This window comes from Lucilia sericata, unplaced genomic scaffold, assembly GCF_015586225.1.
Source record: "Lucilia sericata isolate MDLA Ls3-8-SP2 unplaced genomic scaffold, ASM1558622v1 Contig000144F_arrow, whole genome shotgun sequence".
NCBI lineage: Eukaryota > Metazoa > Arthropoda > Insecta > Diptera > Calliphoridae > Lucilia > Lucilia sericata.
The window spans coordinates 49,965-63,653 of record NW_023994176.1 but is presented as its reverse complement, the minus strand read 5'-3'; positions in this window follow the sequence as shown (position 1 = coordinate 63,653).

The window sequence follows — 13,689 nt, the reverse complement described above, 5'->3', positions numbered from 1 at the left end:
AACGAATTACAATATTCGTGATCACACAACACATGTTTTTGTGAGTGTAAAAGGGGCGTGACTTATAATATTTTAACGAATAAAATATCCCCATTATATTATCCACACATTTGTACAAATATTAAGGAAGTCGAAGCATATATGCTCTAATAACTATCTAACTCACAAGAGCTCAATCTGGACCCAACAAATACATTAAAAGCTTTGACATAGTTTCTCCTACTTTTCGATAAAATTCTACAAAATTAAACAACTTGGAAGATAATAAGGCAGAAAGTTGACCACTTCAAGATTCCAGGTCCTAATAACCACATAAGTGATCGAATTAACTTTCGTTTCGAAAACACCTATCGATATCGAAATTATGCTAAATGTAACGTTAAAAAGGAATATAATGATCAGTTTTACTTGATCATAGATACGGTAATTTGGTCTCTGCTGTGCTGTTAGGTACACAAAAAACATTGAGAGAACTTTTCTAATTAATAAATAGAAAAACTCCTTAAACTGATCTTTATTGATCACGAATACTTTAATTCCTCTTTTTTTATTTTAAAATCCTTTAAACATTCTTAAAACCCCTTTAAACTAATGATTTTGTATATAAACTGTCATTTTATTTAGCATCCCTTTAAATCCCAGTTTTTATTATAATTCTACTTTTAATTACATTTCAAACTTTGCCTTCCCTTTTTTTGTATTATTTGTATTATAATTTAAAACAAAAACTTTTACTTTAATTATTATATTTTTAATTAGTTATTTTTGCTTATAATTTAAAACCTAAAAATTGTTTTTATATAAAAAATTAACTTAAAAACAAAAAAAAACATATTTATAATTGTATAAAATCATATGCTAAACATAATTGTATGTAGTATTCTTTTTTTAAAATTATAAATGTATAAAATATAAATATTATAAATAATTGTACTTAATTATAAAACGAAACATATTTTTTTAGTCTATATTAAAATTTATTATTAGTAATTTTAATTAAAACAACAGAAGAAAAAAAAAAACAAAAAAATGAAATAGAACAAACAAAAAAAATGATATAAATAAAAAAACAAAGAAATTTTTATGAAATGAATTAAAAAGTTTAAATTTTTTTATTTAAAAAGTGAAGAAAATAATGAAAAACTGAACAAAACACGTAAGTTAACTAAAAAATTATAATACATTGCGCTAAACTTACAAAGAGCCTTATTAAACATAAAGTGGGCGTGGCAAAAGTCTAATATAAATATCAAATAATAGCTTAAATCCCACACTCCCGGATACATCAAAAATTTTGTTAATATGTCGTGTACAATTTTTGAGTTATAACGTTTTAAAATAAACTTGTAGTAGGTGATTTATCGTTGAACATTTTTCTCGAACTAGTAGAGATATTGACATGATTTTTAATGCATCTAATAGGATTGGAATTAAACTTTCGTTTGATAATAATTTTGTACGCCTAACGACAGGTCCACTATCATATAAATAGGATTATATAGTTTCTGACATCTTTTCTTAGCACAAAAGGAAACTAAGATGATACATTTGTACACCAATGGAAAGCTTACATCATTCCCTATAAGTTTGCCAAATTTCAGAACAATATCTCTATAATTGACAAAGATATAGCTTAATTTCCTAAAGTATTACAAGGTAAATGGTCAAATTAATAGTTCAATCACGTTTTAGAAAACAAGTTTATATTTTCGTTATTTGCAAAGATATTTGTCTGAAATTTGACAGACTTATAGATTAAGAAGTCAGCTATCCGACCACAAAAATATTTACTATGCCACGCCTCCTTTCCCGCCTAAAAACTAAAGTAAAATATAAACTCCTTTATTACATAAAGTGGGCGTGGCAATGGGCTGACCAAACTATTACCAATTAATAGCTTATATCCCATACTCTCAGATACATCAAAAATTGTGTCAATATGTCTTACCGGTTTTGAGTTATAACGTTTTAAAATGAACCTTCAAAAAACGGCAAAATATCAATTTTGAAATTTCTTAATATTTTCTAGAAGTAATAGGTGAACAGAATCTTGTAGCAGGTAATTTATCGCTACATACTTATCTTTTAAATAGAATAACTCGAAAACTAGCAGAGATATTGACTTGAATTTTAATGCATATGATGGGTTTGGAATTGAACTCTCGTTTGCTGATAATTTTTAACGCCTACTGACACGCCCACTATTACAAAAATGAGATTCTATAGTTAGTAAGTGTTTTTCTTGCAACAAAATAAAGTTTTGATAATACATTTGAACAGCAATGGAAAGCTTACTTTATACCCTATAAGTGTGCCAAATTTCAGAACTATATCAACAATATTGACAAAGATATAGACAGATTTCCTAAAATGTTTCAATGTAAATGGTCAAATTAATGGTTCCATTACATTTTTGAAAACAAGGTTATATTTCCGTTATTTGCAAAGATATTTGTATGAAATTTCACATACTTCTTGATTAAAAAGTCAGCTTTCCGATCTGAAAAATATTTACTATGCCACTCACCCTTTCCCGCCTAAAAACTAAAGTAAAATATAAACACCTTTATTACATTAAGTAGTCGTGGTAATGGGTTGACCAAACTATTACAAAAATAATTGGATTATGTAGAACAATAAAAAAAACAATTTAAGTTTGTTTTTGATTTTATTTTATTTGAAAATTTGTCATTAATTAATACTTAAACTTAAAATATTATATTTATATTGCTAACTGCTACATCGGATAAATGCTTGAGAAACAGATAATCTCAGAATGTTTAAAGGTTGTGATGGATTTTCAAATATAAATTCTTGTGCTCCGGTTAGTTTTCCCAAAATGGCATTATCATCAAAGCTATTCCGTAACGTAAATATCTGTAAAGAATGAAAAAAGTATCAAAATTAGAAGGCGGTCAAACCTAGTATGTATATTGAATAAAATCTATGACTAGACTATGTCTAAACTATGACTAAACTATTAAGATTATAATATATGTTGTTTAGAATAGATTATACTATTCTATTAGTCTATGGTTTAGTCTATAGACCATTCTATAGTCTAGTCTAGAGTCTAGTCTAAAGTCTAGTCTATAGTCTAGTCTATAGTGTAGTCTAAAGTCTAGTCTAAAGTCTAGTCTATAGTCTAGTCTATAGTCTAGTCTATAGTCTAGTCTATAGTCGAGTCTATATTCTAGTCTATAGTCTAATCTATAGTCTAGTCAAAAGTCTAGTCTAAAGTCTAGTCTATAGTCTAGTCTATAGTCTAATCTATAGTCTAGTCAAAAGTCTAGTCTAAAGTCTAGTCTAGTCTAGTCTAGTCTATAGTCTATAGTCTAGTCTAGTCTAGTCTATAGTCTAGTCTATAGTCTAGTCTATAGTATAGTCTATAGTCTAGTCTGTAGTCTAGTCTATAGTCTAGTCTATAGTCTAGTCTATAGTCTAGTCTATAGTCTAGTCTATAGTCTAGTCTATAGTCTAGTCTATAGTTTATTCTATAGTTTATTCTATAGTCTAGTCTATAGTCTAGTCTATAGTCTAGTCTATAGTTTATTCTATAGTTTATTCTATAGTCTAGTCTATAGTCTAGTCTATAGTCTAGTCTATAGTTTATTCTATAGTTTATTCTATAGTCTAGTCTATAGTCTAGTCTATAGTCTAGTCTATAGTCTAGTCTAAAGTCTAGTCTAAAGTCTAGTCTATAGTCTAGTCTATAGTCTAGTCTATAGTCGAGTCTATAGTCGAGTCTATATTCTAGTCTATAGTCTAGTCTATAGTCTAGTCAAAAGTCTAGTCTAAAGTCTAGTCTATAGTCTAGTCTATAGTCTAGTCTATAGTCTAGTCTATAGTCTAGTCTATAGTCTAGTCTATAGTCTAGTCTATAGTATAGTCTATGGTCTAGTCTATAGTCTAGTCTATAGTCTAGTCTATAGTCTAGTCTATAGTCTAGTCTATAGTCTAGTCTATAGTCTAGTCTATAGTCTAGTCTATAGTCTAGTCTATAGTCTAGTCTATAGTCTAGTCTATAGTCTAGTCTATAGTCTAGTCTATAGTCTAGTCTATAGTCTAGTCTATAGTCTAGTCTATAGTCTAGTCTATAGTCTAGTCTATAGTCTAGTCTATAGTCTAGTCTATAGTCTAGTCTATAGTCTAGTCTATAGTCTAGTCTATAGTCTAGTCTATAGTCTAGTCTATAGTCTAGTCTATAGTCTAGTCTATAGTCTAGTCTATAGTCTAGTCTATAGTCTAGTCTATAGTCTAGTCTATAGTCTAGTCTATAGTCTAGTCTATAGTTTATTCTATAGTTTATTCTATAGTCTAGTCTATAGTCTAGTCTATAGTCTAGTCTATAGTCTAGTCTATAGTCTAGTCTATAGTTTATTCTATAGTTTATTCTATAGTCTAGTCTATAGTCTAGTCTATAGTCTAGTCTATAGTCTAGTCTATAGTCTAGCCTATAGTCTAGTCTATAGTCTAGTCTATAGTCTAGTCTATAGTCTAGTCTATAGTCTAGTCTATAGTCTAGTCTATAGTCTAGTCTATAGTCTAGTCTATAGTCTAGTCTACAGTCTAGTCTATAGTCTAGTCTATAGTCTAGTCTATAGTCTAGTCTATAGTCTAGTCTATAGTCTAGTCTATAGTCTAGTCTATAGTCTAGTCTATAGTCTAGTCTATAGTCTAGTCTATAGTCTAGTCTATAGTCTAGTCTATAGTCTAGTCTATAGTCTAGTCTATAGTCTAGTCTATAGTCTAGTCTATAGTCTAGTCTATAGTTTAGTCTATAGTTTATTCTATAGTTTATTCTATAGTCTAGTCTATAGTCTAGTCTATAGTCTAGTCTATAGTCTAGTCTATAGTCTAGTCTATAGTCTAGTCTATAGTTTATTCTATAGTTTATTCTATAGTCTAGTCTATAGTCTAGTCTATAGTAGAGTCTATAGTAGAGTCTATAGTCGAGTCTATAGTCTAGTCTATAGTCTAGTCTATAGTCCATAGTCTATAGTCTAGTCTATAGTCCATAGTCTATAGCCTATCCTAGTCAAGTCTAGTCAAGTCAAGTCTAGTCTAGTATAGTCTATAGTATAGTCTAATCCAGTCTAGTCTATAGTCTAGTCTATAGTCTAGTCTATAGACTAGTCTATAGTCTAGTCTATAGTCTGGTCTATAGTCTAGTCTATACTTTGGTCTAGTCTATAGTCTAGTCTATAGTCTAGTTTATAGTCTAGTCTATAGTCTAGTCTAGTCTTTAGTATATTCTAGTGTATAGTTTAGTCTATAGTACATTCTAGTGGTTAGTTTAGTCTATAGTCAAGTCCACTTTCTAATCTATGATTTCGTCAAAAGTCTCGTCTAAAATTTACTAAAAATATTGCAAAATAAAAAAAAAGTATTTAAAAAGCAAATTATTTCAATAACTTTTAATGAATTTTTGTATACAAAGATATAAAATTCAAAAAAAAGTTATTTTATTTTACGTATCTCTAACAGACAAAATAGTAAATTAAATGATTAAATCTGTAACAAACCACAAGTGAATTACAGTTATTTTTTATATAAAATATATCTCATATTATTATGTTTTTTTTAACAAATAAAAATGTTTTATTGTCTGAAACCCACCATGTGGTTTAACACCTAATTAACAATTATTAAAAGTCACTTTTTCGGCGCAGCATTACTAAATACAATTAACCCAGAAAAAAACTATAGTATAGAAAAGAAGAATAAAAAAACTAAGAGATGAATGATGATAAAATATCATAAAGTTAAATAAGTTTCATCAAAATGATACAGAAACATTTACATAGACATTCAAGTGCACCCACTGATGAAATAAACGAAACAATGAACCAAACAAAAAAGAAGAAAAACTTTGTCTTCCAAAATAGAAACTATAACACAAAGTCGGTTTGAATTCAAAACAAATTTTTTTTTGAAATAGACAATGAAACACTTGATACACTCAGTTCACCTGCTGGGAATTATTGTGGTTTGAATAAAAGTTTTAAATTCTATATCTTGAATCTTACTCTGGTTTACTAACATATGAAAACTATCAGTTACATTTGATTGAATTATAAGAGTAAGAATTGATAAGAATTATCTTAAACCTCTGACTTTAAACCACCATATTGGTTTTAAATATTTTGTTGTTAAATCTATCTCACGTTGAAAACGATTACCAGCCAGCATTTTCATATAACGATGACAGACATTGAGGTTTGGTGACAAATATAAAACGTATTAAAGTGTTATATTTTTCTCTTTAGACACGATTAAATGAAAATTGAGATTTTATGGAAAATATTTAATAAATTGACAGTTTAGTGTATAAGCTATGACAATTCAATAATGTAAATTGAAACAATATTTTGCTGTTTATTGCTTAGGTTGGGAAAAACCACAATCATGCAAAAGCCACAAGCAATTAAAATATTTGTTTAAAGAAATTTAATTATAAATGTTTAGGTTTTAATTACTTACTTATAATTAATAAGATGCACGTGGAGAACTTGAGATAGTTTTATTTGTCATAAACTGAAAATAATTACGTTGCAGAATTTACTTTTATTCACCTTTTAATAGAATGTTAAATTCGTTAAACATAAATGAAACATTTTAGTCCAGTAATAGTCTAGTCATAGTCTAGTAGAAGTGTAGTCATAGTCTAGTCATAGTCTAATCATAGTCTAATATTAGTCTAATCATAATCTAATCATAGTCTAGTCATAGTCTAATAGTCTAGTCATAGTCTAGTCATAGTCTAGTCATAGTCTAGTCATAGTCTAGTCATAGTCTAGTCATAGTCTAGTCATAGTCTAGTCATAGTCTAGTCATAGTCTAGTCATAGTCTAGTCTAGTCTAGTCATAGTCTAGTCTAGTCTAGTCTAGTCATAGTCTAGTCATAGTCTAGTCATAGTCTAGTCATAGTCTAGTCATAGTCTAGTCATAGTCTAGTCATAGTCTAGTCATAGTCTAGTCATAGTCTAGTCATAGTCTAGTCATAGTCTAGTCATAGTCTAGTCATAGTCTAGTCATAGTCTAGTCATAGTCTAGTCATAGTCTAGTCATAGTCTAGTCATAGTCTAGTCATAGTCTAGTCATAGTCTAGTCATAGTCTAGTCATAGTCTAGTCATAGTCTAGTCATAGTCTAGTCATAGTCTAGTCATAGTCTAGTCATAGTCCAGACTATAGACTATAAACTAGATTATAAACTAGACTATAGACTTGACTATAAACTAGACGGTAGACTAGTCTATAGAATAGACTACAGACTAAATGCTAGACTATAGACTAGACTTCAGACTAGACTACAGACTAGACTATGGATTGGACTATAGAGTAGACTATATACTGGACTATAGACTAGATTATAGATTACTTTACCGTTGTAAGAACATTTATCATTCAACTTCTTTAACGAAAAATTCTTTAAAATTTAAATACTATAAGAATTATATAATAGTTTAAAAATTGTATAAAAAAAACTTCATATTAAAATTTTTCCTCCATAAATTTCATTATACTGTCAGTCATTCTATCTAATGATTTTAGTTACAACTTTTTATATGAAAATCATTTACATTACTTAACACCCATATACATATGTACATACAACAAACACATGCAGCCATTTATCTAACAATGTATGATTATTAAAAGACATTAAAATAAAATTGAGTCATAAAGAAAAGAAAAACTATTTTTATAACCCACATTTTAATAATCACACATGATTCTCACAGGAAAACAAAACCAAAAAAAAAAAAAAAATAGGAAAAACAAAGCTAAGCGTGAGTATTATTAGAAAAACTTATGAGTTTGTTTAACTGAATAATAAAAAGGCTGAAATCCAATCCCCGTATTTATGAGACTGCAAACAAAAAGTAAAAACTTAATGAAAAAGTTTTTAAAATACAAAAAGAAGAAAAAAAAAAAACGATGAAAACTGTAAATTTAATCATAACTTCTTTTTCTTATTACTGTGAGAATTTAACAATATTATGCTAATGTTACGTCTTCTATACTTCCACTTCAACCTTAACTTCTATTCTTCTTCTATTACCTCCAATTCTTTAATTTCAGTTAAGATTTTTTTTTGGCCTCTATTTGAGCCATAAAATCATGGTATAGCTGATATTGTAGATGTATGTGATGATGATGATGGTTGGTGGCAGTATTTTATCTGCCCAAAAAATACAACAATGATTACAGCTTTGAAATATTTGTTGGCAGCAGCAGTAGACATATAGTTTGTTGTAGTATTTCTTTACCTTTGATCTTAAAATTATGTTTTTGTATCGCTTAGAAGCAACCAACATCATCATCATCATCTACCATCTCATGCCAGTAACCAACAAACATTTAACTAATATTACAATTAAATTCTGCAACATTATTATGTGCTGCCTTGCCTCTGTTGCCATTTCTACAACTGCTGCATCTAATACTCGAAACCTGCTAATATTAAGTTAATGCTGCTTCTTATATTCTTCATTCTCGTAATATTTAGCAAAAAACAACAATAATAATGCAAATGTAGACTTGAGTAAATTTTATGATTTGCTAAAACGCACTTTACTTCATTTAATGCTAAAAATTGTAATTAATTTTCCTTCCATCTTCTCTTTATAGTTTTTATACCTTTTGCTGAGGCAACATTAATGTGAACTTTAAACAGAAATGGAAAAGGCTGAATTTTATTTCAGTTAGAGTAAAAATATAAGCCAAAGGAAAACCCAGACTGTCAGCAAATCTATAACTAAACTATGACTAGAAAAACGCTAGGACTAGATTAGGACTAGACTAGGACTAGACTAGGACTAGACTAGGACTAGACTAGGACTAGACTAGGACTAGACTAGACTAGGACTAGACTAGACTAGGACTAGACTAGGACTAGACTAGGACTAGACTAGGACTAGACTAGGACTAGACTAGGACTAGACTAGGACTAGACTAGGACTAGACTAGGACTAGACTAGGACTAGACTAGGACTAGACTAGGACTAGACTAGGACTAGACTAGGACTAGACTAGGACTAGACTAGGACTAGACTAGGACTAGACTAGGACTAGACTAGGACTAGACTAGGACTAGACTAGGACTAGACTAGGACTAGACTAGGACTAGACTAGGACTAGACTAGGACTAGACTAGGACTAGACTAGGACTAGACTAGGACTAGACTAGGACTAGACTAGGACTAGACTAGGACTAGACTAGGACTAGACTAGGACTAGACTAGGACTAGACTAGGACTAGACTAGGACTAGACTAGGACTAGACTAGGACTAGACTAGGACTAGACTAGGACTAGACTAGGACTAGACTAGGACTAGACTAGGACTAGACTAGGACTAGACTAGGACTAGACTAGGACTAGACTAGGACTAGACTAGGACTAGACTAGGACTAGACTAGGACTAGACTAGGACTAGACTAGGACTAGACTAGGACTAGACTAGGACTAGACTAGGACTAGACTAGGACTAGACTAGGACTAGACTAGGACTAGACTAGGACTAGACTAGGACTAGACTAGGACTAGACTAGGACTAGACTAGGACTAGACTAGGACTAGACTAGGACTAGACTAGACTAGACTAGACTAGACTAGACTAGACTAGGACTGGACTAGGACTAGACTAGGACTAGACTAGGACTAGACTAGGACTAGACTAGGACTAGACTAGGACTAGACTAGGACTAGACTAGGACTAGACTAGGACTAGACTAGGACTAGACTAGGACTAGACTAGGACTAGACTAGGACTAGACTAGGACTAGACTAGGACTAGACTAGGACTAGACTAGGACTAGACTAGGACTAGACTAGGACTAGACTAGGACTAGACTAGGACTAGACTAGGACTAGACTAGGACTAGACTAGGACTAGACTAGGACTAGACTAGGACTAGACTAGGACTAGACTAGGACTAGACTAGGACTAGACTAGGACTAGACTAGGACTAGACTAGGACTAGACTAGGACTAGACTAGGACTAGACTAGGACTAGACTAGGACTAGACTAGACTAGACTAGGACTAGACTAGGACTAGACTAGGACTAGACTAGGACTAGACTAGGACTAGACTAGGACTAGACTAGGACTAGACTAGGACTAGACTAGGACTAGACTAGGACTAGACTAGGACTAGACTAGGACTAGACTAGGACTAGACTAGGACTAGAATAGGACTAGACTAGGACTAGACTAGACTAGACTAGGACTAGACTAGGACTAGACTAGGACTAGACTAGGACTAGACTAGGACTAGACTAGGACTAGACTAGGACTAGACTAGGACTAGGACTAGGACTAGACTAGGACTAGACTAGGACTAGACTAGGACTAGACTAGGACTAGACTAGGACTAGACTAGGACTAGACTAGGACTAGACTAGGACTAGACTAGGACTAGACTAGGACTAGACTAGGCTAGATAGGCTAGACTAGACTAGACTAGGACTAGACTAGGACTAGACTAGGACTAGACTAGGACTAGACTAGGACTAGACTAGGACTAGACTAGGACTAGACTAGGACTAGACTAGGACTAGACTAGGACTAGACTAGGACTAGACTAGGACTAGACTAGGACTAGACTAGGACTAGACTAGGACTAGACTAGGACTAGACTAGGACTAGACTAGGACTAGACTAGGACTAGACTAGGACTAGACTAGGACTAGACTAGGACTAGACTAGGACTAGACTAGGACTAGACTAGGACTAGACTAGGACTAGACTAGGACTAGGACTAGACTAGGACTAGACTAGGACTAGACTAGGACTAGACTAGGACTAGACTAGGACTAGACTAGGACTAGACTAGGACTAGACTAGGACTAGACTAGGACTAGACTAGGACTAGACTAGGACTAGACTATGACTAGACTATATGACTAGACTAGGACTAGACTATGACTAGACTATGACTAGACTATGACTAGACTATGACTAGACTATGACTAGACTATGACTAGACTATGACTAGACCTATGACTAGACTATGACTAGACTATGACTAGACTATGACTAGACTATGACTAGACTATGACTAGACTATGACTAGACTATGACTAGACTAGACTGACTAGACTATGACTAGACTATGACTAGACTATGACTAGACTATGACTAGACTATGACTAGACTATGACTAGACTATGACTAGACTATGACTAGACTATGACTAGACTATGACTAGACTATGACTAGACTATGACTAGACTATGACTAGACTATGACTAGACTATGACTAGACTATGACTAGACTATGACTAGACTATGACTAGACTATGACTAGACTATGACTAGACTATGACTAGACTATGACTAGACTAATATGACTAGACTATGACTAGACTATGACTAGACTATGACTAGACTATGACTAGACTATGACTAGACTATGACTAGACTATGACTAGACTATGACTAGACTATGACTAGACTATGACTAGACTATGACTAGACTATGACTAGACTATGACTAGACTATGACTAGACTATGACTAGACTATGAGTAGACTATGACTAGACTATGACTAGGCTATGACTAGACTATGACTAGGCTATGACTAGACTATGACTAGACTATGACTAGACTATGACTAGACTATGACTAGACTATGACTAGACTATGACTAGACTATGACTAGACTATGACTAGACTATGACTAGACTATGACTAGACTATGACTAGACTATGACTAGACTATGACTAGACTATGACTAGACTATGACTAGACTATGACTAGACTATGACTAGACTATGACTAGACTATGACTAGACTATGACTAGACTATGACTAGACTATGACTAGACTATGACTAGACTATAACTAGACATGAGAATCCTGTGAGTAGACTATGTTGTACTGCACTATTGCTGAATAAAAACTTCAATCAATTCTTTTAAAGCCCCATTCCAAGCGAGTGCTATAAAGTACAATATCATTGTAGTGGAATTTTATGTGATTTTAATGCTGTTGTGTATGGGTATGAGTTTTAAGTGCAGATGAGTTAAATGGCAAAAAAAAACAACACACACATTGCAGCTGAGTAGTGTGTTGTTTTCTAAGGTATTTCCTACAATATTTCGTTTTTTACTTATTTTAGAAGCTTTGGCTGCCGTTTATGTAATGCAACTATTTACATACTTACTATATGCACTTGTTGTTGGTGCCGCATATTTGTTACGTGTGCAACCTAACGCGTCATATATTAGTTTTGAACGGCATACGAATCTCTGTATTATTTTAGAGATTTTTTTTTTAAATTATATACCTCATCTCCGTCATAAATACATTGTATGTGGGTTTTTTTTCTTACATGGAAAAAAATAAAATTCAGTTAAAAGTTATCATAAAAATGTTTAAGTTATTATGAAATTAAAGATTTTGTTTTTTTAGAATCTTTTAATCAAGGCAAATTTATGGAGCAGTTGAAGAAATGTAAATCAGGTGGAAAAAAAGCGGGTGCTGTAACGAAGGAGAAGGGCTATAAAAATGTTTAGCTAATAAAATGGTCGAATTAAATGTATGCTGGCAAAGAGGGGAGTGTTAGAAAAATCAATATGATCTTAGTGGAATATTTGACTAAAACTAATGAGTAATTTTTGAAAAATGTTTGATCACTGAGAACATGAAATGATGAAATAATATTTCAAAAAGCCGTTTATTAATTGTGATAGAAAAACACTTTATAAAAAACATTTATAATCAAATAATTTTCAATTTATGTTATCTTGAACAAAAACACACTTGCGTTGGCAGTCGTTCTTTTATTAAGGAAATAACTTAAAATATTGTTTAGTGGCACACTTAGTGAAGGGGGGGGACAATACAAAAAAAACATCCCAAACCTAAACCTATTTACACCTTTAAGACACATAGTTTGTCATGGTGCTGACCACTTAACGACAAAAACAAACAAGATATGATCATGATGATGATGATCATGTTAAACGACTATAATACAGTAACAACTATAGTCAATGATGAAAAAACTGTTTTCATTTTCATTTGTCATGGCTTTGAGTTATAAAAAGTGCGTATCTTAAGATTTTGTTGGTTTAAATGGCTGTCCGTCCATGCAGCCGTCTGTCCATTTGAACCTCTTTTAAGTTAAATATTTTTGTTTAGAAATGCTTAATACTTAATTGTGTTTATGTAGGCGTTGCCACAAGTGTCCCAATATCTGCCGCAATAACAGCATCACACACATATCACTAACATCACACACACTTTTATTTGAATGTGGCCCGTGTACTACAAATGAAATCAGTCACTTAGTCCAATGTGTCTCTGTCATACTACAAAAAAAATGATAAAATAAACAAAAAAAGTAAACCCACTAAATTTCGTCTCGCTTTCATAATTAACTCATTCACCAACAATCACAATAAACAAAAATTGATGGACTTGACAGATTGTTAGGTTGAAGAATGGGACGGACGGATGCTGGATGCATGGACGGACGCTCACATAACGCAATTATGTTAATACAATAATAAACAAACACTAGTTTTTTTTTCTCTTTTATTTGTTCGTTATATTTTTTTATTCATCATTTCGGTATGAATGACCAGAATGACAAAGTATTGAACTACATCTATTTATTTATTGGTGAAGGGTAAAAGTAATTGTTTTAAACATATGTTAAAAATATGATAATG